This window comes from Pezoporus flaviventris, unplaced genomic scaffold, assembly GCF_033815535.1.
Source record: "Pezoporus flaviventris isolate CSIRO_AGI_PZ_B2104156 unplaced genomic scaffold, CSIRO_AGI_Pfla_v1 ptg000002l, whole genome shotgun sequence".
NCBI classification, from domain to species: Eukaryota; Metazoa; Chordata; class Aves; order Psittaciformes; family Psittacidae; genus Pezoporus; species Pezoporus flaviventris.
The window spans coordinates 69194774-69218145 of NW_026892550.1; positions in this window are offsets into that span (position 1 = coordinate 69194774).

The following is a 23372-nucleotide window of genomic DNA, read 5'->3' on the forward strand; positions in this document are numbered from 1 at the left end:
GGTAAAAGACCTGTGCAACACCATTGTCCATTTCCATTTCAATGGGATGGATTTACATTCTTATCCAATTTCCTGACTGGAATCTCTGACCCAGAATAGCTGTACTGTGAAGGGCGAACCTGGTGGTGCTGCATGTTGTTGAGGATAACTACCCTCCTAGTTTGCCATTAATAAACCTTTCTTAAAGAGATAGGAAACAACAGTGTGCACTATGACAGAGAAATATTTTAAATTTATTGACTGATAGGTACAAAACCATGCTCACATGCTCAATGGCTATTTAGATAGGGGATATCTAGTGTTACATTAGCTACTAGATATAGTAACATAAAAAATGTTTGTAGGATCCTCCCACCACCTTCATCTGTCTTTCAGCTATTTTCCATCAAAGCACAGAAATCAACAGCAGCATGTTTGATAGAACCCAGATTGGTCTGAAGATCCAGTACATGATATCAGCTCAGTCAAGTATGATAGATTTAATTCGTGCAGCACTTATTATTCCCCAGCTTTGCTTGTCAACAGGAAAAAAAAGTATAGACCTGAAAAGCAATCAGGCAGTTTTCAGAAAGAGAAATTTTGCAGTGGTTCCATTCTTCCCCTTCCCCTATCAGTTTAGATTTCTTTTCTTCACTCTCATTTCTGTATTTTTCATATCTGTAATGCTAGCATTCATAAGAAGGGCAGCTGTTGCCACAGGAAGTCTATAAAATTTGATGGCAATTTCTGTAGTACATCCACAAATGTTTTAACTATAGCATTATGACAGTAATCTCTGATGGGCAGAGATGATAAATTGTAAATCCAATATGATGAAGCACATTTCAAATATTAAGGATCACAGATGTTAACTTGCAGACCCCTATCTGAGAGTTTTGGTCTACACTTTCAGTTGGCTTCCCTTTTTAAGACAGACACCAATATTTTACTTTGTATTTTACAGTTAGTTAATGGCATAAATCCTTTTGCATGAACAGCTCTGCATCTAAACATAATTTTTCCCATATGTTCAGTAAGGATATTGTAAATGCTGAAGTTTAAATGGGACTCAAGGGGAAACTTGAGTAGTCCATGGAAACCCTTTAAGTGTTCCTAACCACACAGAAATCACATCCATTTTAGCAACTTTGGGGAGTGGCCATTAGGGGAGGACTGTAACAATTTTAAGAATTTGTCCTGTCTTTATTTTTCCCCAAGTATCTGCTTATGTCCACTGATGGAAAGGGGATATCAAGATGTGTGGACCCCTGTAACAGGACAATTCCTATGTTCGTCTAACTAACGTGCTGGTATTACTTAGCCTGCTCACTTTTTCCTGTGACCTGGCTTTCTGGAGACTGGTCTTCAGTCATTAAAAAGGAATTGTATGCATGCTGTAAAACATATAATAGAACAGGTAACATGGGAAGTTCACAGTCCTGATGATAAGACATTTATAGGATCAAACTATATTGGAATACTTCCAAACCTAAGACCAGGCTAGGTGTTGTCAGAGAGCAGAAATAGCTCCCACTTGTGCGTGCCTATCTCAGTGAAACCTTGCTTAAGGTCAGGGCAAGCCACTGGCTCACTGTGCTTGCCATTTGGCAAGGCAAAAATGCCCAGGCAATAATGACACTGAAATCTGACATGGTCTAAGATGTGATGTGGTATCAGGCATTTACCTCTTGGATCACAGATAGCTGCTGAAACCAGGCAGAAACAACACTACAGCTGTCCAGGTTGTTTACTGTTCACCAGCTAAATCTGACAGCCTTTCTTCCTTCCACCTTGCCTCCTCCCTAGCTGAACAGAGAGTTGGAATTATTGCCTTTCCTACTTATTTCTCCTTTCTCTAGGAATGTTGGTATCTATCTATATTGGTACCTATCTATTGGCAAGGAAGTTTGTGGGCAGTCATCTTGTCATGTAATAGCTACCTTGTATTTTATGCTATTTTGATTTTCACTTGGTATCAGCTAGCACTTCACAGAATGAACTATTTCATATGTCCTATGTCTGAGACAGACAAGGAAAGGCACCTTAGGTGAGAAGCTTTCTTCTGTAAATTAACTACCTGCTATCATGCCTATGGGGAAAAGCCCTGCTAAAATGCTAAACACTCCTACATAATAAATCAAAGCAGAACAGGAATCATATTTTGCAGAACCTAAATATTATGAAAGGCTTCCAGAGCTGCTGTAGTATGAATGACAGCCATGGGAACCAGTGTCTCTGTAACATCCCTGAAAAGGTGACTTGTTGATGCAGCTTTCTATTTTAAGACAATTCTAGCAGTTATTTTCCAGCTCCTACTAATATAAGTGGCATTACACAACAACAGTTTAAGATTAATCACATTTATCAGACATACATGTTCCCTGATGCTTGAGGAAAAGTCCCTAGTTTTCATTTTGTTTCCTCTACCAAGTTGCTGCTTCTAAGTGTTAGATCAGGATATTAGTGCTTCGATTTGAGTGCTGCTAATAACAGGGTAATAAACTTAATCTTGGAAATAGTAATCTGTGTTCACTTGTCAACTTTAGGTTTCTGTCTGGTAATCTGATTTCCTGTTTCTACACTCCCACATGACCAAATGCAAAGGTTGCTAAATTAATGGCCATACCTGCATTACCGTTTGCTCCACAGCAAAGCATTTCTGAGTGGTGAGGGCATGAAGAGAAAGAGAATAACAACATTTCGTACTATGAATCATATAGTGAAGAATACCATACCTGATTTTACATAACCACCATCATTGTTTATCCTATATTCAGTCAAAGAAATATAGCTTCATTCACAGACAAGAACAGAAAGAGATTTCTGATTTCAAAATCTTAGAGGCTATGGTTGTAATTACTCCTTCTTTCTCACTTAGAAGGGCTGGTGCTCCAGCAGAATGAACTTCATGTTTATTTCACTGGCATGACACACATGCATGATGCAGAGTTTGATTTTAATTTATGAGTAAAGAAACAGAAAGTCTCAGGCAGAAAAGTTCTAAGTATTTTCTTTGGATTTGTATTTTAATAGAGTTTGTTTCAGAGTAAGATTAAATGTAGATAGAAATGAAATTAAGATATTATGCAGTGAGACATGGAAACAGATTTTTTTGAATGGACAGGGGTTAAAAGGCAGGACTATTTGTATTGCATTGGAGGATGAAGATTACTTTAGGTTTAGATTGCACCAGAATCAATTATTCGGCTCTCACACTGAGCAGGAAAAACTCAAGTTTTAATTTTTTTTTAAATAAACATATTCAGGGGACTGGAGCACCTCCTGTGTGAAGACAGGCTGAGAAAGTTGGGGCTATTCAGCCTGGAGAAGAGAAGGCTGCGTGGAGACCTCATAGCAGCCTTCCAGTATCTGAAGGGGGGCCTATAGGGATGCTGGGGAAGGACTCTTCATCAGGGACTGTAGTGATAGGACAAGGGGTAACGGGTTAAAACTTAAACAGGGGAAGTTTAGATTGGATATAAGGAAGAAGTTCTTTACTGTAAGAGTGGTGAGAGAATGGAATGGGTTGCCCAGAGAAGTTGTGAATGCTCTATCCCTGGTAGTGTTCACGGCCAGGTTGGACAGAGTCTTGCATGGCATGGTTTAGTGTGAGATGTCCCTGCCCATGGCAGGGGGGTTGGAAGTTGATGATCTTAAGGTCCTTTCCAACCCAAACTATTCTATGATTCTGTGTTTTTGGGGAAAAACTAAAAAGTAGTAAATATCTGCAGAAATTGTACCAAACCTCTAGGATATACAGAATCTCTGCTCTCAAGGGGATTCAGAGATGCCAAGAAAAGGTTTGCTATAATTTTACATATAAGATTTTAAATTACTGTGGTGATGCACACTTATATAAAATCTTAAGTTTTCCCACTAAATTATTGAAGATTTCTGAGCTGTTACTAACCTGACTCCTAGCTTGCTTCATGAATCAGGGTTATGAATAATTTCTGATTCTAAATAAAACTAGACAGGCCATTGCTGTCATTAAGCCAGACTTCTCATCAGTGATTTGTAATGGTGGAGCCTTCCCATAACTGGTACCATCTCCTAACCTTTGAGAAGACTTGCTGTAGGCACAGAACTTTCACACCCTCCTCTGTCTTGCCCAGGAAGATTCCTGAAGTATTAATTTCAAGGGATGGTCATAAGGTCCTAAGGTCGTAAGACCTTAGGACTGTATGTGATAAGAAACACTTTGGGCTATGTATAGAGGACCCGTGGCTGTTTTGGCCTCTGAACAATGACTCCTCTTTGTAACACAGTCATCCTAACTTCATGATTGTTCATTTTTCTACCATCAAGCACCATTGCTATGTGCACCAAGAACATAGAAATGATTCACAAGAGTTCATAAGAAATCACATAATTTAAAACCACTGTGGGAACTCCGGTATGGATTAAAGATTTGCATTGTGAAAATTTTCATCCTATTAGTTTTACTAACAACCCAGCTTTCAAGTCAGTGCTGATCCATCATTAACTGTGTGTCAATAATTCACATGGAAGCATGCTCAGAGTTCCTTAAAGACAAGGCAGGATCAGAAATGGGTTTCAAAACCACAAGCGCTAACTAATCACATTCCTCACAGCCACAGTGAAGCACAGAGTGTGAAAATAAACCCTGAGACTAAAACTAGGATCCAAATTTTAAAATTTTCTAGCATTATAGCTTTATCTTTGTTCTACAGAACAAACTTAGTGGCTAAATAGAGGATACAGGCATCCAGTCAACATTAGAATTATTTGGTTCTTAAAAAAAGCCCAAACAACACTGTTTTCTTTTTGCAACTACTGCCTCCATATCTGCAAAAGGCTGTACTATTCTGACACTGCTGAGCCTGCAGCTGGACAGCCTCAAACAATAGCACAAGGGAGGTGTGAGCTTCCCAACCCATTCCTGGGCTTCTCACTTTACAGCCTGTTCATTTACATGCTAAGGCTATTAAATAAGCAAAACACAAATGGATTTTTTTGTTTGGTTGTTTTTCTTTTCCTTAAGGCAGCTGGGTTTTTTTTTTTGGCTTTTGGCAGTGCAGGCACACAAGGCAAACCGAAAGCCAGCATACAAAACAAAAGCAACCCAGATGTCCCGTGCCAGTTTAGAGGAATTAAGAAAAGGGAAAAAAAAAAAAAAAGCAGCAAAGAAAAAGATGTTTTCTAAGCTGCTTCTTCTGAGCTTTTATCCAGATTTAATGGATACATTCATTCAATTGATGTGCAGTTTAGCCAGCCGGCAATACATGAATACCTTCCACAAATGATAGGATTTGCCATTTCCCACCTTCCCCCCCCCCCCCCCCCGCAGAAACATGCCACAGATGTGAGTGTTTTCCTTCTGTTCTCTTCCTTCTCTCCATCCCCCTCTGTGTAAATATTTTAGCAAATAATGAAATGTACCACATGTCTCCAAACAACCAAGTACAATAATGCTGAAGGGGAGCTGCTGCTGCCACTTCACTGCTGTTTCTTTCTTAACTGAGTCAGTCTCTTAATGCAAGTTTCTTTGCTTTTTAATTATTTGCCAGACAAATATCGATATGCTAATAGTTTTCAAATAAGTATCCAAGAACATATTGCCTTTTTTAAAAAAAACAAAACCAGATATTTTTACCTGGGATGGGCATGATGTCTAAGTATAGGGATAAAAAAAAAAAAGCAAAACTGAGTGTTAGTAAAAATGGATACGGGTAGAGAAATTCTTACAAAAAGGAAAAAAGGAGAATAAAAAGGAATAAATGCGAAAATAATGCAAAAGAAAAGGAAAAGACAGTAGTGGAAGGCAAATCTGGTATTTAAAACTAGGCTCCTGGCTGGTACCCATGGCAACTCCATTGACAAGTTGGTAAAAACTATTCTCTCTTTTTATTGCTGTCAAGGATAATCCTTGCTTCTCTTTCCCAGGAACCATGACAGATTTCTCTCTCTAGGGACTGTACAGGGGTTTCTTTTGTAATGGCAGTAATAAATAATGGAGTGTTGATGTCCTCTAGGATGACCAGCTATGAAATGTGACTGTTTAGGAAGCATTTTCACACTCATATACAAGTAAGGCATTTTGTGGGAAGGAATACAGGTATCTTCAAATGCTTTATATAATGTATTTCTGCTATTTTAAAAAATCTAAATGGAATCCAGCATTGAGAAAAATTTAGTTTAAAGGAAACCAACTTAAATTGCTCCATTGAGCATCAGCATGTGGTATTCATGATTTCTAAATTTAAATAAGGTTTCCATCTGCTCTGTCGTTCAAGAATCTTGGCAAAAAGCTATTAGAGAGCAAGAGAAAGGGGAGGTGGGCAAGCATACACATATTTATGCAAGGTTATGCTTTATACATGGGATACTTTTGAAGCAAACACAGGTGCTGCCGTGTGTTGGTTCTTTATTTGAGACACATAGACACACACCTCTACTCTCATCCAGCAGCTGGGTCTGGACCTCCGAACACCACAATGGTAGGTGGCTTCCCTGAGGCCCGCCCAGCACATCAGATGCACTGTCAGCTGCCCAGAGACAGCGGAACGGGTTTCTTCCTCTCCTAAATGAGAAAAGATCTTTTCAGCAAAAATCATGCAACTAAGAAGTCAGAGAAATAGCATTAACAACCACAGATATCTACCAAGGATATGCCTGAATCACAAACCAAAGAAAACCTGGTCTTCAGTTCTACAGACTTCGGTTCCAGCATGTAATTTAAAACTGCCTCAGGTACTAAATTTGTTTATTTAAAAAAGTGGCACTTGCAACACTCACTAAACATTTCAATTGTATTACATTCTTTGGGGTGAAAAAGAAGAAAGAATTATCAAGACAGTGCATAAAATTCCTTCAGATAATATCTTCGCTGCTGTTTGTGAGGGAAAGCCTAGTCCCCAAGCTCCTTCCTAAACATATTATGCTGTATCCTTAGGTATACTGCGAATCAGGCTTGTTTGGAACAAGAATGGAATCAGCCGCAGAAACAAAGCATCTCACATAGGAACCTGCTACTCTTATTTCCTCATTGAAATAGGAGCAACAAATTTAGCATTTCTAGTGCCTCTTACCACACTAGGCAGAAAGAGAAAAGACTGCCAAAAACTGTATAGCCTTGTAGTAGTAAGTGAGAGTCAGCATGACAAAAGACACTCAGAAATCCCAAGCAGCATGGACAAGACATATAGGTCCAGCCGAGAAGAGGAAAAATATAATGGAAATAAGTATAAAGATATACAGTTTACATGATAGTCATAAGCTTTTATATTGGCTTTAGACTACAAGTTTTTAATATATTTAATGGCCATCTGGAAAACAGGCATGACACAAATGTGGTGATACTATATAATGCAGAGAACAAACATGTCTAGGAGGACACAGAGCAGCCCAAGAAAGGTAGGCAAGAGAAGCATGACAGCAGATGGAATTGCTTGTTAGTAAAAGCAAAGTGATATATAACCAGTTAACTTCAAACTGTTTTCGCTGCCTGTGCATTTGAATGAGTTGAGCACCCAAGAAAGCTAAGAGGACATCATTAGGGACAGCTCCATGAAAACCTCCTGTCTCTGTGCCATAGCAGTTCTAAAAACCTGTTTCTTACAGTGGGGTTGGTAGGAGCATGTAGGTGTCTTAGGACTCTAAAGCCTTTCCTTTCAAAGCCTTCCAAGAATGGTTAAGAAATGGGCTAGGAAAAATAGTTCTGCAGTTTTGTTATGTAAATCAGCAGTGCACTTCTTGGCAAAAAGAAGTTCATTTTGTTAATTTCTTGTCATTGGTAACAGACACACACATGAATCTTGGGGGACAGGACTGAAGGCTATAAAAGGATCGATTTAGATGATTAAAGGAATGCAGACATTTCCATATGAAGGAAGATTAACAAGTCATGGGGCTGGTTTCTATGTTCTGTTTGTACAACGCTCACTATAATGTTACACAAATGACAATAATAATGAGCAGTAGGAAGAGATCAGTACTGTTCCAATTAAAGAAGATACATCTTAGGGAAGCTGCGATACTAGGCTACAAAGTAGTGTGCAGATAGGCTGTGCATTTTTATAGGCCTGCTTACAGCATCTGATCAAGGAGGACATCTAAAAGCAAAAAATGTAAAATTGATATAATGCACTGCATAATGAAAGAACCCATTGCAAGCATCACTGAAAGCAAGGTCTCAATGAGGTTTGAAGAGATATACATTTCTGCAGTTATGAAATTCATACCTCATTCTAAAATTCATAAAAAAACTTTCCTAAACACAATTATAAAATATTACAGATAGAATGAAGGAGGAACATCTCATTCTTTAAGTGCTGGTTCAAGAAGGCAGTCACGGATTAGCCTCATTTTTACTTGTGGATATTTCCATATAGATCACGATGATAACTCACTCAAAATTAGTTGAAAACTTAAGCAGCCTGTACAAGCTGATGACTGACTGATGAGAGGGCAAAAAGCACTTCCAGTGTGGATAGTCCATTGCTCACACTGTCACTGCACTGTAACTCTAATTGATAGGAAGATTTTCTTCCCTCACAAGCCATAACAGCACTAGTGACAGAATATTTGACAAGGTGGAGAGCTTGGATTAGTTTTTTTTCCTGAATATGTTTAAAAAAGAATTTAATGAGTGATAACAGGTTTGAGAAAATGCGTTTGCTTTTAAAGCAGAAAGAGGAGAGATTAGACAAGGATGGAATAAATAGCCTGGAAAAAGCAGATGGTGTGGTGGTTATGATGGACCATCAGCTGGGATAGAGTTAACTGCAGCGGAGATGCAAACTATGTGTGTATCAGCAGTCCTACATTTTAAGGTGCAAGGTACTTCCAACACCTGTACAAAAAATATATGCTTGGTTTTCCTTACAGGCTTTTTTCCAGCAGCATAGCCATAGCAAATGACTACACAGTCATAAATTAGTTGAGAAAGTTGAGTAATATTTAATTTAGTGATTATTAGGGATAGCTGTTAAAAAGATTTAAAGAAAGAATGAAAAGCAAGAATGCAAACATTGTGCTCTTCAAAACCAACTGATAAAACAATCAATGAGCTCCATTTTCAAGAAATTTTCTGCAACCACCAGGGCTTAAAACTTGTTTCTAAAGGAGGTTGAGATTCTTTATTCAGCTGCTTGAGTAGAAAACCTGACACTTGAAATAAAATGTCAAATACTGCAGCAATAACAAATTTAAAAAAAAAAACCAAAACCCAACAAAACCCAGACCACAAAAAAAAACCCAAATGAGTTCTAATCACCAGGACTGGCATCACTGTACTACTAGAGTGCTAAAATCATAGAATCATAGAATAGTTAGGGTTGGAAAGGACCTTAAGATCATCAACTTCCAACCTACCTGCTAAATCATATCACCCAAGGCCTCGTCCGACCTGGTCTTGAACACTGCCAGGGATGGAGCATTCACAACCTCCCTGGGGAACCTATTCCAGTGCCTCACCACCCTAACAGGAAAGAATTTCCTCCTTATATCCAATCTAAACTTCCCCTGTTTAAGTTTTAACCCGTTACCCCTTGTCCTATCACTACAGTCTCTAATGAAGAGTCCCTCCCCAGCATCCCTATAGGCCCCCTTCAGATACTGGAAGGCTGCTATGAGGTCTCCACGCTGCCTTCTCTTCTCCAGGCTGAATAGCCCCAACTTCCTCAGCCTTATATTACAGCCTGTTCTAGTGGCGAGAGCATTTGTCTGAGAATGATGAGACAAGATCTATTTGTGGCTTTGGGGCAATTATAAAAACTACCTGTAGAGTTGCTTCCCACTTTCATTTAGTGAGACAGCATTGAGTTTACGAATCTGTACAGCTTTTAGTAGAGCTGGTCTGCCATTTCGTTGGGTAACTTCACTACAAATAACAGTGAGCAAGATAATCCAGTGTCCTACTTTTAATTCCTTGTGAGAATAACAAGTCACAGGTTATCTTAGCTGAGGTTCTAGCTATGGCAAAGAGAGTAAGGGTTCAGAAATCCCAGCAATGGATGCTGTGTGTAGGCAACACATGTCAGTCCTAATGTAGTTCTTTCCCTACTCCTCTGCTGTTCCTTGGAATTGAATGCATGCAAACATACAGACATACATAAATACAGACATCATGGTTTAAAGCATCAGGTCCATCATTTCAGTCCAGGTAATATTACTTTTAACAGTCTACTTGCAGAAAAGACATACTTAAGCAGCTTCAGCTTCTGCCTTTCTCCTAGCTTCTCTTTAACATTTGGGAACCAAAAAAACCTCAAAGCACAATATTGTCTACAATGTAGTTCCCAAAATACATTTGCAAAGATAAATTTAAAGATCTTTTAGTATTGGCCAAGCTGCGTGGGAGGGCACAGCAGGACATTAACATGGCTCATGGGAAAGGGTGGGAGATGAATTTCCTATGCAAATGTAGAACATGACATGGATAGGAAGGAGGAAAGAAATTAAGCACTCTTTTTATCCCCAGAGCTTTGTATTACAGATACTATTTATACTGTTTGTTCCATAAGGAAATCTATGGAAAGTAAAATGAAGAGTTTCCAGCCTTTCAAAAGATAAACAGCTTGTTAAGTGAAGGGGAGGAAGTGTTAGTAACTTGCATGCACATAGCTTTAGCGTATGATTCTTTAATATATCATTGTCGTGGTTTAAACCCAGTCAGGTAACTTGTTCACTCACTCCCAGTGAGTGGTGCCGAGCTGACAACAATCGAGGTCCGTGTCCCTTCCCCCACCAGGGTTCTCCCCTTCCCCACTCCCGGAGGAACGGGGAGGAGGATCGAAAAAGTGCAACTCCCAAGGGTTGAGACAAGAACAGTCCAGCAACCAATGTACACAAATCACCACCGCTACTATCAGCTACAACAATGATAAGGGAAAATAACAAGGGAAGAGAATACGATACCACTGGCCAAGAAAACGAGTTCCACCCGGAAGCCCGTGTCCTTCCGGGTAACTCCCAGTCACCCCCCACCCCGGCCATGATGTGCTGTGGTATGGAATACCTCCCTGGCTAGCCCGGGTCAGGCGCCCCGTCTCTGCTTCCTCACAGCTTCCCCTCCTCCCTGGCAGAGCATGAGCTTCACAAAGTCCTTGGTCAGGGTAAACATCACTTAGCAACAACTGAAAACATCGACTTCACCAACACTGTTCTCAGGCTGGAAGTCAAAACACAGCACTGCACCAGCTACCACAAAGGAAAAAAACCATGACTGCTACTGCTGAACCCAGGACATTATCCACTCCTTATTCCATACCATTCACGTCGTGCTCAGATCCCACATTTTCAATACACCATCGCTCTCCCATATATATACATCCATATACATACAGACCAAGAGGAAAAGATCATTTTCTTAGTGCATGGACCAATCCCTATAATGCTGCCGAGTCCATTCGGTCCATGATGTTCAAAGTTCATTCTCTGTTGGGATGATGGCTGGAGGGAAGTCAGGGCCAGTCGCTGGTGACCTGGAGACATCTAGTTGATGGGCTATAAAAGCATTACACAGCAGGCAACAGCATACAATTGAGTTCACTGGCTGTTTTCCCCTAAAATCAAATCCCCTTGAGGTATACATCGGACTTCCCCATCTTCCCGCATTACCCACCAAGTATATCCAGGTCCCTGAGCAAAAGCAATCCCACGAGTGGGTTTGCCTTTACCTGAAGCAGGAATTACCCAGACTGTCTTCCCCAGCAAATTCTTCATATGCACCACGGGAACTTTGTCCCCCTCTACAATATGTAAAAGTTCTGACTGGGCTGGGCCAGCCCTGTTGGCAGATCCTCTGGTGTTGACCAACCAGGTGGCCTTTGGTAAGTGTGTATCCCAATGCTTGAAAGTTCCCCCACCCATTGCTCTCAGTGTAGTTTTTAACAGCCCATTGTACCGTTTGATTTTCCCAGAGGCTGGTGCATGGTAGGGGATGTGATATACCCACTCAATACCATGCTCTTTGGCCCAAATATCTATAAGGTTATTCCGGAAATGAGTCCCATTGTCTGACTCAATTCTCTCTGGGGTGCCGTGTCACCACAAAATCTGTTTCTCAAGGCGCAGGATAGTGTTCCTGGCAGTGGCATGGGGCACAGCATGTGTTTCCAGCCACCCAGTGGTTGCTTCCACCATAGTAAGCACATGGCGCTTGCCTTGGCGGGTTGGTGGCAGTGTGATACAATCAATCTGCCAGGCCTCCCCATATTTATACTTCAACCACCGTCCTCCATACCAAAGAGGCTTTAACCGCTTGGCTTGTTTAATTGCAGCACATGTTTCACACTCATGAATAACCTGGACAATAGTGTCCATTGTTAAGTCCACCCCTCGGTCACGGGCCCATCTATATGTTGCATCTCTGCCCTGATGGCCTGAAGTGTCATGGGCCCACCGGACCAAAAATAATTCACCTTTATGTTGCCAATCTAAGTCCATCTGAGCCACTTCAATCTTAGCCGCTTTATCCACTTGTTGGTTGTTCTGGTGTTCCTCAGTGGCCCGACTATTGGGTACATGGGCATCTACATGAGTACCTTCACCACCAGGTTCTGCACCCTGGCAGCAATATCTTTCCACAGTGCAGCAGCCCAGATGGGTTTACCTCTGCGTTGCCATTTGCTCTGCTTCCATTGCTTCAACCACCCCCACAGGGCATTTGCCACCATCCATGCGTCAGTATAGAGATAAAGTACTGGCCACTTTTCTCATTCAGCAATGTCCAGGGCCAGCTGGATGGCTTTCACCTCAGCAAACTGACTCGATTCACCCTCTCCTTCAGCAGTTTCTGCAACTTGTCATCCAGGACTCCATACAGCTGCCTTCCATCTCCGATGCTTTCCCACAATACGGCAAGAGCCATCAGTAAACAAGGCATACTGCTTTTCACTTTCTGACAGTTTATTATATGGTGGGGCCTCTTCAGCAAGCACCACCTCCTCCTTTGGTGACATTCCAAAATCTTTGCCCTCTGGCCAGTCCATGATGACTTCTAGAATGCCTGGTCGACTGAGATTTCCTATTCGAGTTCGTTGTGTAATTAGTGCAGCCCATTTACTCCATGTAGCATCAGTTGCATGATGTGTAGAGGAGACCCTGCCTTTGAACATCCAGCCCAGCACGGGCAACCGGGGTGCCAGAAGGAGCTGTGCTTCAGTGCCAATCACTTCCAAAGCAGCTCGAACCCCTTCATAGGCTGCCAGTATCTCTTTCTCAGTTGGGGTATAGCTGGCCTCAGATCCTTTATATCCCCGACTCCAAAAGCCGAGGGGTCAACCTCGAGTCTCCCCTGGAGCTTTCTGCCAGAGGCTCCAGGTAGGACTGTTCTCCCCAGCTGCAGTGTACAGCACATTTTTTACATCTGGCCCGGTCCGGACTGGTCCAAGGGCTACTGCATGAACTATCTCGCATTTAATTTGCTCAAAGGCTTGTTGCTGCTCAGGGCCCCACTTAAAATCATTCTTCTTCCGGGTCACATGATAGAGAGGGCTTACAATCAAACTGTAATTCGGGATGTGCATTCTCCAGAACCCCACTGCACCCAAGAAAGCTTGTGTTTCTTTCTCATTAGTTGGTGGAGACATTGCTGTTATCTTGTTGATCACATCTGTGGGGATCTGTCTACGTCCATCTTGCCATTTTATTCCCCAAAATTGAATCTCCTGTGCAGGTCCCTTGACCTTACTCCGTTTTATGGCAAAACCGGCTTTCAGCAGGATTTGGATTATTTTCCTCCCTTTCTCAAAGACTTCTTCCGATGTATCGCCCCACACAATAATGTCATCAATGTATTGCAGGTGTTCTGGAGCTTGCCCCTGTTCCAGTGCAGTCTGGATCAGTCCGTGGCAAATGGTAGGGCTGTGTTTCCACCCCTGGGGCAGTCGGTTCCAAGTGAACTGGACACCCCTCCAAGTAAAAGCAAACTGTGGCCTGCACTCTGCTGCCAAAGGAATTGAGAAAAATGCATTGGCAATATCAATCGTGGCATACCACTTGGCTGCCTTTGACTCTAGTTCATACTGAAGTTCTAGCATGTCCGGTACGGCAGCACTCAATGGTGGTGTGACTTCATTCAGGCCACGATAGTCTACTGTTAGTCTCCATTCTCCATTAGACTTTCGCACTGGCCATATGGGGCTATTAAAGGGTGAGCGGGTCCTGCTGATCACCCCCTGACTCTCCAGTCTACGGATCAGCTGATGGATGGGAATCAGGGAGTCTCGGATGGTGCGATATTGCCGCCGGTGCACTGTTGTGGTCGCAATTGGCACTTGTTCTTCAACTTTCAGCAACCCCACAGCAGAGGGATCTTCTGAGAGACCAGGCAAGGTGGACAGCTGCTCAATTTCCTCAGTCTCCAAAGCAGCAATACCAAAAGCCCACCGGTACCCTTTTGGGTCTTTGAAGTACCCTCTCTTGAGGTAGTCTATGCCGAGGATGCATGGAGCCTCTGGACCAGTCACAATAGGGTGCTTTTGCCACTCCCTCCCAGTCAGGCTGATTTCAGCCTCCAGCACAGTCAACTCTTGGGATCCTCCTGTTACTCCAGAAATATAGATGGATTCCACCCCTTGACAGCTTGATGGCATCAGGGTACACTGTGCACCGGTATCTACTAGAGCCTTATACTTCTGTGGGACTGATGTGCCAGGCCATCTGATCCACACAGTCCAGTAAATCCGATTGTCCCCTACCTCCACCTGGCTGGAGGCAGGGCCCCTCTAATGGTCGTCACAGCGTTGGACACTTAAGTCGTGGTGAAAGGGATTATTCTTCGTTATCACAGGAGCTGGAGTAAAATCAGCTCTACCATTCCATCTGGGAAACTGCTCACCAGAGACTGAAGCCGTAGCTCTCATGGGACGATCAGTCTTGGCCCTTGCTTCCCTCTTCAGTTTACTCACCCGTTCCTCCAAAGCTGAAGTAGGTTTTCCATCCCACTTTGTCATGTCTTCTCCGTGATCCAGCAGGTAAAACCATAGGGTACCCCGTGGCATATACCTCCTGTATCTCCTCTCTTGAACAATAGGACGCCTTTTGTTAATAGCTGAGACGTGTGCTGGTACACGTGAGGAGCTGGATAAATCAGATAGATCGTCCCTCAATTGTTCGAGGTCCTGGGACAGTTTTTTCACAGCTGAGATGATGGAAGGGGTGAGGTTGTCTTCGAACTCTCGGAGTTTATGAACCATTTCATCCACTGTTAGTGGTACTATGTCATTCCAGGTTACTGTTGCCAATGAATGGGCATATGATGACGGTGCATTCCGTGTAAGTTTTCGCCACATGGGTCGTGTACATTCAACTTCATCTGGATCTATAGGTGTATCCCTGTTATTCGGCTTGATGTGATAGAGCATCTCTACGATGGCCGATTCCCTCAGAGACTGGATGCCTTTGTCTATAGTAGTCCACTTGGCCGAACGACTCGTAACATCGTCCTTGTACAGAAACCTTTCTTTCACAGCTGCCAAGAGCTGCCTCCAAAGGCTGAGGGACTTTTTCTCTCTTGCAATTGCTTTGTCAATTCCCCCTTCTCTAGCAAGTGATCCCAGCTGCTTGGCTTCTGTACCTTCTAGTTCATGACCATCCGCCCCATTGTCCCAGCATCGGAGTAACCAGGTGATGATGTGCTCCCCTGGTTGACGGGTAAAATCTTTTCGCATATTCCGCAGCTCGGTTGAGGTCCGAGGTCGAGAAGTTACCTCTTCTTCTTCTTCTTCGTCACGTGATGATGACTCCTGATCAGATTCTGGACCGGGTGGTGAATTCATTGGTTCTTCATCTCGCTTCACCCTTTTTGCCTCCTTTTTGCTTGTTCTCTTGCATACAGGGGCAACCGATATTGGTACGAAGTGGTCCTCTGGTTTGGCTGCAGTGATTATCACTGTGGTTTGAGTAGCAACTATACTTGTTGCTGGGGGTGGTGTAGCTGCTGTGCTTGGAGCTGGGGTAACCGCGCTGTCTGTTGCAGTTGAAGTTTGAGCAGCTGCTGTACTTGCCGCTGGGGTAGCTGCGCAGTTCTTTGCAGCCAAAGTTTGAGTAGCGACTGTTGCTTTGCCCTCAGATCCGCCAACATTCTTTTCCTTTTGAAGGTGCTGGATAGTGTTGAACAAGGCCCTGTAAGCATAGGCCAAGCCCCAGCACGTTGCCATGATTTGTCCATCTCTGGTATGGCCAGAATGACCACACACCTCATTTAAGTGTATTACTAATTCTTCTGGATTTTGCAGTTGTTCGGTAGTGAAATTCCAAAGTACTGGAGGGGCCCACTGACCTAGATACTTGCCCATACTATCCCACACACCCTGCCACTCATGGCTGTCCAGCCTCAGGGAAAATCTCTCGGTCCTCCTACATCGTCGTTTGACCCCAGACAAGACCCAAACCTGACTCTGCTTAACTCTTGAAATCAGTTGTGGGCAAAACGCACTCTGTATGCGTGTTAGCATGGTGATCCCCATCACAATCAGCAAACAAGTCTCAACAGCATTAAAATGCCATTCAAAATATTCAAAACTCTCAAATGTAAATGGTCTGGGGGGACGACTGGGAGGGTAAAAGGATGTCTCCTTCACAGGCTGAGCACCTGAGAAGGAGAAAAAAGATGTGTAATTGGTAAGCACCTCCATCATATACCTCCCAAAGTATAAAGGTGGTGACCACACTGGGAACATAAGCCAGATCAGTTTCCTGATCAATGATTCTATTGTATTACAATATTGTATTACCATAAAGTACAATGGGACAAAAACCTTAGCCCAAGCCCCACACTTGAAAAACACTAATACAGCAAATACCGGATGGACGTAAGATACGATATACTAAAACTGTGAGATCAAGAGGAACAACCTTGAGAGCCAATAAATCAGCATTGTGACGAGTGACTATCAATCCAGTCAGATCTGTTCTTATCTCAACCCCTCGTGCCCCACGTTGGGCACCAAAAAGAACTGTTGTGGTTTAAACCCAGTCAGGTAACTTGTTCACTCACTCCCAGTGAGTGGTGCCGAGCTGACAACAATCGAGGTCCGTGTCCCCCCCCCCACCGGGGTTCTCCCCTTCCCCACTCCCGGAGGAACGGGGAGGAGGATCGAAAAAGTGCAACTCCCACGGATTGAGACAAGAACAGTCCAGCAACCAATGTACACAAATCACCACCACTACTATCAACTACAACAATGATAAGGGAAAATAACAAGGGAAGAGAATACGATACCACCGGCCAAGAAAACGAGTTCCACCCGGAAGCCTGTGTCCTTCCGGGTAACTCCCAGTCACCCCCCACCCCGGCCATGATGTGCTGTGGTATGGAATACCTCCCCAGCTAGCCCGGGTCAGGCGCCCCGTCTCTGCTTCCTCACAGCTTCCCCTCCTCCCTGGCAGAGCATGAGCCTCACAAAGTCCTTGGTCAGAGTAAACATCACTTAGCAACAACTGAAAACATCGACTTCACCAACACTGTTCTCAGGCTGGAAGTCAAAACACAGCACTGCACCAGCTACCACAAAGGAAAAAAAAACATGACTGCTACCGCTGAACCCAGGACAATCATTAATTTCCATGACATGCTAACATTGTTCCTTTAGGTGCTGCTTCATAAAGATGGCATTTCAAAGACAGTATTTCTGTTATAAACCTCATACAACAGTAAAAAAAACCTCCTGCCAGTCCTTGAGATACATTAAGTGATGATTTGAATATCACGAATTTGGATCTGTGTTTAGAAGTACCTGAGAGTTATCTGAGAGCACTGTTCTTCAGGCATTGATTGCATTTGGAGTGTAAATTAATGCACTGCTTCTGCTGGACTAAGCTTTAAGCAGAATAAGAAACCTGCTTTAGGATATACCAATTACAGATTCACAGACACTGAACTTGATTGATATTTTAACACACAAATAATCTGCTTTTCCTAATCATTTCTTGGTAACCCACACAAAACCAGAGCTGGTGTCAGAGGTGCAGAAAAGGCGGGTCAAATACACTGACGCAGAAGCAGCCATCTACGCAGTAAGTGGGGGACTGGAGTTTGAAGGAGAAGCAGGGAAAAGGAGACTCTTACCTCACTTGTTCTACCTATAAATATGTATAACTTATACTCCCTTTTGATCAGTTACTCAAAAGTTTGTAATTAACAGATAATGTAAGAGTAAAAAGTGCAAAATTAGGAGAACTCAGATTGTCAAGAAATCAAAACAAGCTTCTGCCTTTCTGCGTTTAGGCTAGATGTTACCTTTACAAAAAGAGAACAGCGCTTCACACTTGTAGAACTTCCATAAATGGAAAACCTTGAAGTACCAGGAGCTGAAAGGAAGTACTCAAGACTTCCATCTCATGCTACATAGAAAAAAAAATCTTGTTTTCTGCAGTAAAGAGGAACCTAGACCTCCGGCCATGAAGAGTGTATGGAGCTACTCCTGCTTTGTCAAGAGGAGAGTCCCAGGGACCAAAACTCATTGACCATGTGGGAGGTCCCAGGGATGAAATTACCATCACTGAGCCTGAGGCCCTCCAGGTACTACAGCTGATTAAATTCCTACAACTGCAGGCTCACTGACCCCTGAATAGCACAAAGCCAGCAAGAGTAAGTTTGCTCCAGCCTTGCAGCTTCTTTTGCAGTTTGTGGTATTTGTGTGACTGAAGTGATGTTATGTCATTTCCAGACAGAACAGCTCAAGAAGAGACTGCAGGACTCCCATGGATTTCCCACTTCCTTTTGGCCTTTGAAACTGCAGATGGAGGCTTTAGCTCTCAAAAGGCTGTTAGGCTGTCAGAAACCTTTGGCAGAACTGTAGCAAAATTCTCCTAGCAATTTCTTCCTCACTGCCTCTGGCTAGTCTGCATTTCTCCATCCTCATTTGACTCTAGAGAGAGAGCTAGACATCCACTCCACTTCCACTGTCCTAGCATAGCTCCTTAAATCCAGCTCCCCATTTTGAGTTACACATCAGCTCCCTTCCAAATGCAGTACAGGGACAAAATCACATCTGCATATGACAGAGAAGGAAGAGTTTTCTCTGCTGTGGTATTTAAAATCCACTTCAAACTTAAAAAATGTCTATCAGCAATAGAAATAAACCCAACCTTTCTCCTCTCCAGGCAATCAAGAAGGTGTGAAGGTGTAAAGACATGTATCTTTAGCATGTAAGGATATGTACCTTTATCCTCCCACAGAAAACAGGACTATATTTCACTGAACCTACCACCCCCACACCCCCCAGCTTTGTGCTGGATGTGGCATTACCAAAACACTGTCAGCTCTGGCTGCCAGCGGCAGCAAGGTGTGCTTAGTTTAGCTGATCTGACTTTTGTTCTATAGACAAAATTGAAGAAGCCTGTAGGTGCAAGATAGAGATTGAAGGAAGTACCCGGACTCTGTTTATGCTACAGAAGTACAACAGGATGAAAACACAAGTCCCTGTACTCTCAGTGCCCTCCAACTGAGCTCCCTTCAGTATATGGAATAAGCCATTAGTCATGAACTGGTATGCTGCTCTTGCTAACATAATCAAATACTGTTATTTTGTACATGCCTAATATTTGGGGGGACCATTTTATTTGTTGAGGTAGAAACAGCTGAGAAAACAAACTTTGTTTTTCCCCTATAATCCCACTGAAAACTAACAATGGAACATCTGCATATGGGTCAGTGTTACCACCTCTTCCCTTGTTCATAATCAGCAATCACCTCTGCCACAGCCAAAATACAGTTATGTAGAAAACTTGAGCTAGGGGCATTACTCAACAAGTGAAATCAGAAGTGAGCAAAACCCACTGTATATTCCCCAGGAAATCTCATAAATAGGAAAAAATTAACTCCCCAGTTCAGCAAAACTTGAATGTTTTGAGGACACTTGGAAAAGACAAACCCTCCAGTGGCATGGAGCTGCCTAGCACAGGTCAGCACTTAGTTCCATGACAGTTTACAGAGCAAAGCTACTAAAATTGCCATCATTGTTTTGTGAAACATCCTGTACATCTCCCAGTCCAAGATGATACTGCTCATTTAGAGCAAGCAGGCAGGGCACCTAGCAGGTTACCATACTGAAGCCTGTAGAAAGAAATACAGAACAAGCTTCTGCTTTACTATTCTAGCAGGAATGCCACTCACAGGGCCTGTGGAATCAGTATCTTAATAAACAAACAAAACCCCAAATTAATAAGGGAACGTGGCAACAAACTTTGCATCTGACATTTCTATACTGTATGTAAGTAAATGTTAACTCAAAATGTCTTGGTTTTGACAACATGTTATCCTATCAGTGGATGATTTGATGTGTTCTCCCTTTAACAGCTGAGCAGGCAGTATGCAGGGTCTACCGAGCTTCTATCAGCTGCAACTCAGAAGGATACTGAAACTGCTATCCACCATGCATAAGGATTTTCTAATAAAATACTCATCACTGCTTCTCATGAGCAGGTTCAATTAATTTGGGAGATTGGCACTTCAGCTCCTTGATGAAATTTGAGAGCACTTAACAATTCTAGAAATCTTAAGAATGAACAAGGGGGAGACCAAATGGTGTTTCTGCCTTTGTCAGCCCATCAAAATGATAACATCCTCCCTAAAACTCTCCAAAGTCTAAGGTTATAAACATAACATTTACTCTTCATCTGCTTTTTTGCACTTCTGTGTTGCTGGTTTATACAGCAGTTCTGTAAATACTCCCTGTACACTAGAAAGATTTTTGTTTCAAAATTGATTTATGAGCTCAGAGTTGTGTTCAGTGCTTATGGTATTCATAGCCCTAAAAATGAAAAGCTGAGCATGAGTGATAGATATAATCTGTTAACAGAACTTAAAGACTATTTGTTTTCCATTTTAATTTCCCTGCACAGTCATAAATTGGTGCAAAACTGATTTAATGACCCAGATACCACTTCTTTCCCAACTTCATCATTTTTATCTCCTGATCGAAATGGCTGCAATACAGACAGAATCTTTATCTGTTTTTCTATCAAGTTTTTATGCCAGGCATTTACAACATAAATGCTAAAATGGCCATGTCAAAGGAAAGACGTCATTATTTTTACTGTGAACAGAATTAAGCATAGCTGCAGTCGAAAATCTTTATTCCTCAGCCTTTTCCTAAAATCAGCTTGCTTTGTCATCTGGTGTCCAATTATTCCTCAGACACAATAAACTGCATCTTCCACAAAGAAGATAAAAGCTGACTGAACATCTTAACTTGAACAACGTTTCTCTTTTGGTCATTCCTAGTACGATGAAGGTACAAACAGCCACATACTTTTCTGTCCTGCACAGAAAGCTTCCCATCTGTCTACAAAAAAGGGCTCATTTTCATTGCTTTGGATATATCATAGGGAACAGAAAATACCACTGCCAATTTTTGCCCCGGGAAGTTTTATGTTTAATTTTAATTGTATTTCTAGCACTTTTTAGGACTGCAGAATGTCTAATTATTAGTGCAAACTGAAGGTATCAGGAAGGAATGCCCCCTTGACATCATAAGCGCTGCAAACCAGCCAAGTTAATCCTGTCATTCCCCACCTCCACGCACGCAACTTGTGGTATTAATTACTGCCAAAGGGAAGGACAGATTTTGTAAACCTCTCGTAGGCACTGAGGCAGCAAGTGGTGAAACTGGGAAAAGGTGTCTGAGGAGAAACTTTATTGGGGTCTCATCAGAGCATTCTCCCAGAGGAGAAAAGCATGCTATGACTGGAGACATCACCGAGGTCCTGCAGAAACCTGATGAAAGCCTTCTGGACTGCTTGAGTCTCCTGTTTCCACTATACAAGTAGAGAAAATGCCCGAAACATTGGACAGTTGAATGCACTACTGAGAGAACACATTCCTCTTGTAGGCTAATGCTGGACACACAATGGATGAAAATGGGGAGAAACTATTTTTACAGTTACCTATCTATCCATTGTTAACTCCCCACTGCTCTCCTCTCCTGGCTCAGTCCCTGTAGAGGATCCCTGAGAACAGTAACAAAGCTTACCAACAAACAAACTGGAAAGACTTTTGGAATAATAAAACCAACATGAATTCTAAGAATAACTGCCGATGATAAGAAAGGATTTTACCAATTTTTTTATTACAAAGAAAAGCTTTTACTGACAATAATTAAAATTCACTAAACCTCAGAACTCTATGGATTTAGTTAATATGTGAAATTCCCTTTGGTGCTACACAAGTAATCAGGATATGGAAAAACAGGAGAGAAGGTTTTATGTCATGAATCAAGACAGAGAATTTCATCACAAAAGCACAGCTATTCCAGGAAATGACCTCTGGAAACAAAGTTAAGAAAAAAAAAAGCTTCCTCACAATATTTGATATTAAGGTTAACAACAAATGGTGTCAAGGAAATAGCTACAAACATCATCACAAAAGCATGGGGAGAAATTAAATTAGATGAGAAATGAATCAGGTCTGTGACCTGTTTTGGAAGACGTAATCAACTACTCTTTCTTTTCAAATTCTGGACAATTTACGTTGCTTTTCTGAGTAACTGATGACAGAACTAGCTGTACCAGAAATAAATGGTTTTGTTTAGGTGATACTGCTGACTAGATTTGGGAGATGTATATTTTGGGAGTCCAGAAAAAATACACCATTGTGTCTTAAAGTTTTACAAATCCTAAGCATAAGCAGTACACAAGCCTTCATCTGAAGTCAAGTGTGCGCGTAGGATCATGTTTCTAGGTTGATTGGAACCCCACAGAAACAATGCAAATTATTCTTTTTATGTTTCTTGAAATATAGTCCCTTTTGATAGTGACAGTGCTTGGACAGTCTGTGTGTCTATCTGGGGATACATGAGAGGCCAGTGAGGAGACTCTAGACACCAGAAGCAGGTTAAAAAACCCCACTACTACCAAGAGCTATTATTACAGTTTCTTTCATCTTTGAAAATAAACCTAAATAAAATAACACAGCAATGTAATGTAACTTTCTCAACCCACCATCTAGTTCAACCAACAAAGAGCCGTGGGGATCATCTGCCAGGTCCCTAAATCGTTGCAGAGAGGGCTCACTGGCCTTTGTATTTGATAATCCCCTTCTCAGTGCTGTTATTTTCTACTATGTTCTTCCAAGACCTTGTGGGTTCTCTGGCCATAACCTGACTTCATTTCAGTATAACAAACATCACCCCTTTCCTGTCTGCTCCCTGTGCCAAGGCTTAATCTGGAATATAATAAGGCAAGCAAGCTAGGAAAGAACTGTGGCATACTCTGCCCATGTCCTTGATCTGGACAGACAGGCCCCAAGAACACTCCAGATCCTACTGGTAGACATAGTCATACATTTTCTCACACAAGTGACCTCTTCTGGAAGCCTGCTCATTGCTGGCTTGATTCAACCACATTTAATCCACATTTGCTTTTTTAAAATCAGTGAGCAAGTACATGTATGATACTTATGTTGGCACACTCTAAAGCCGTGC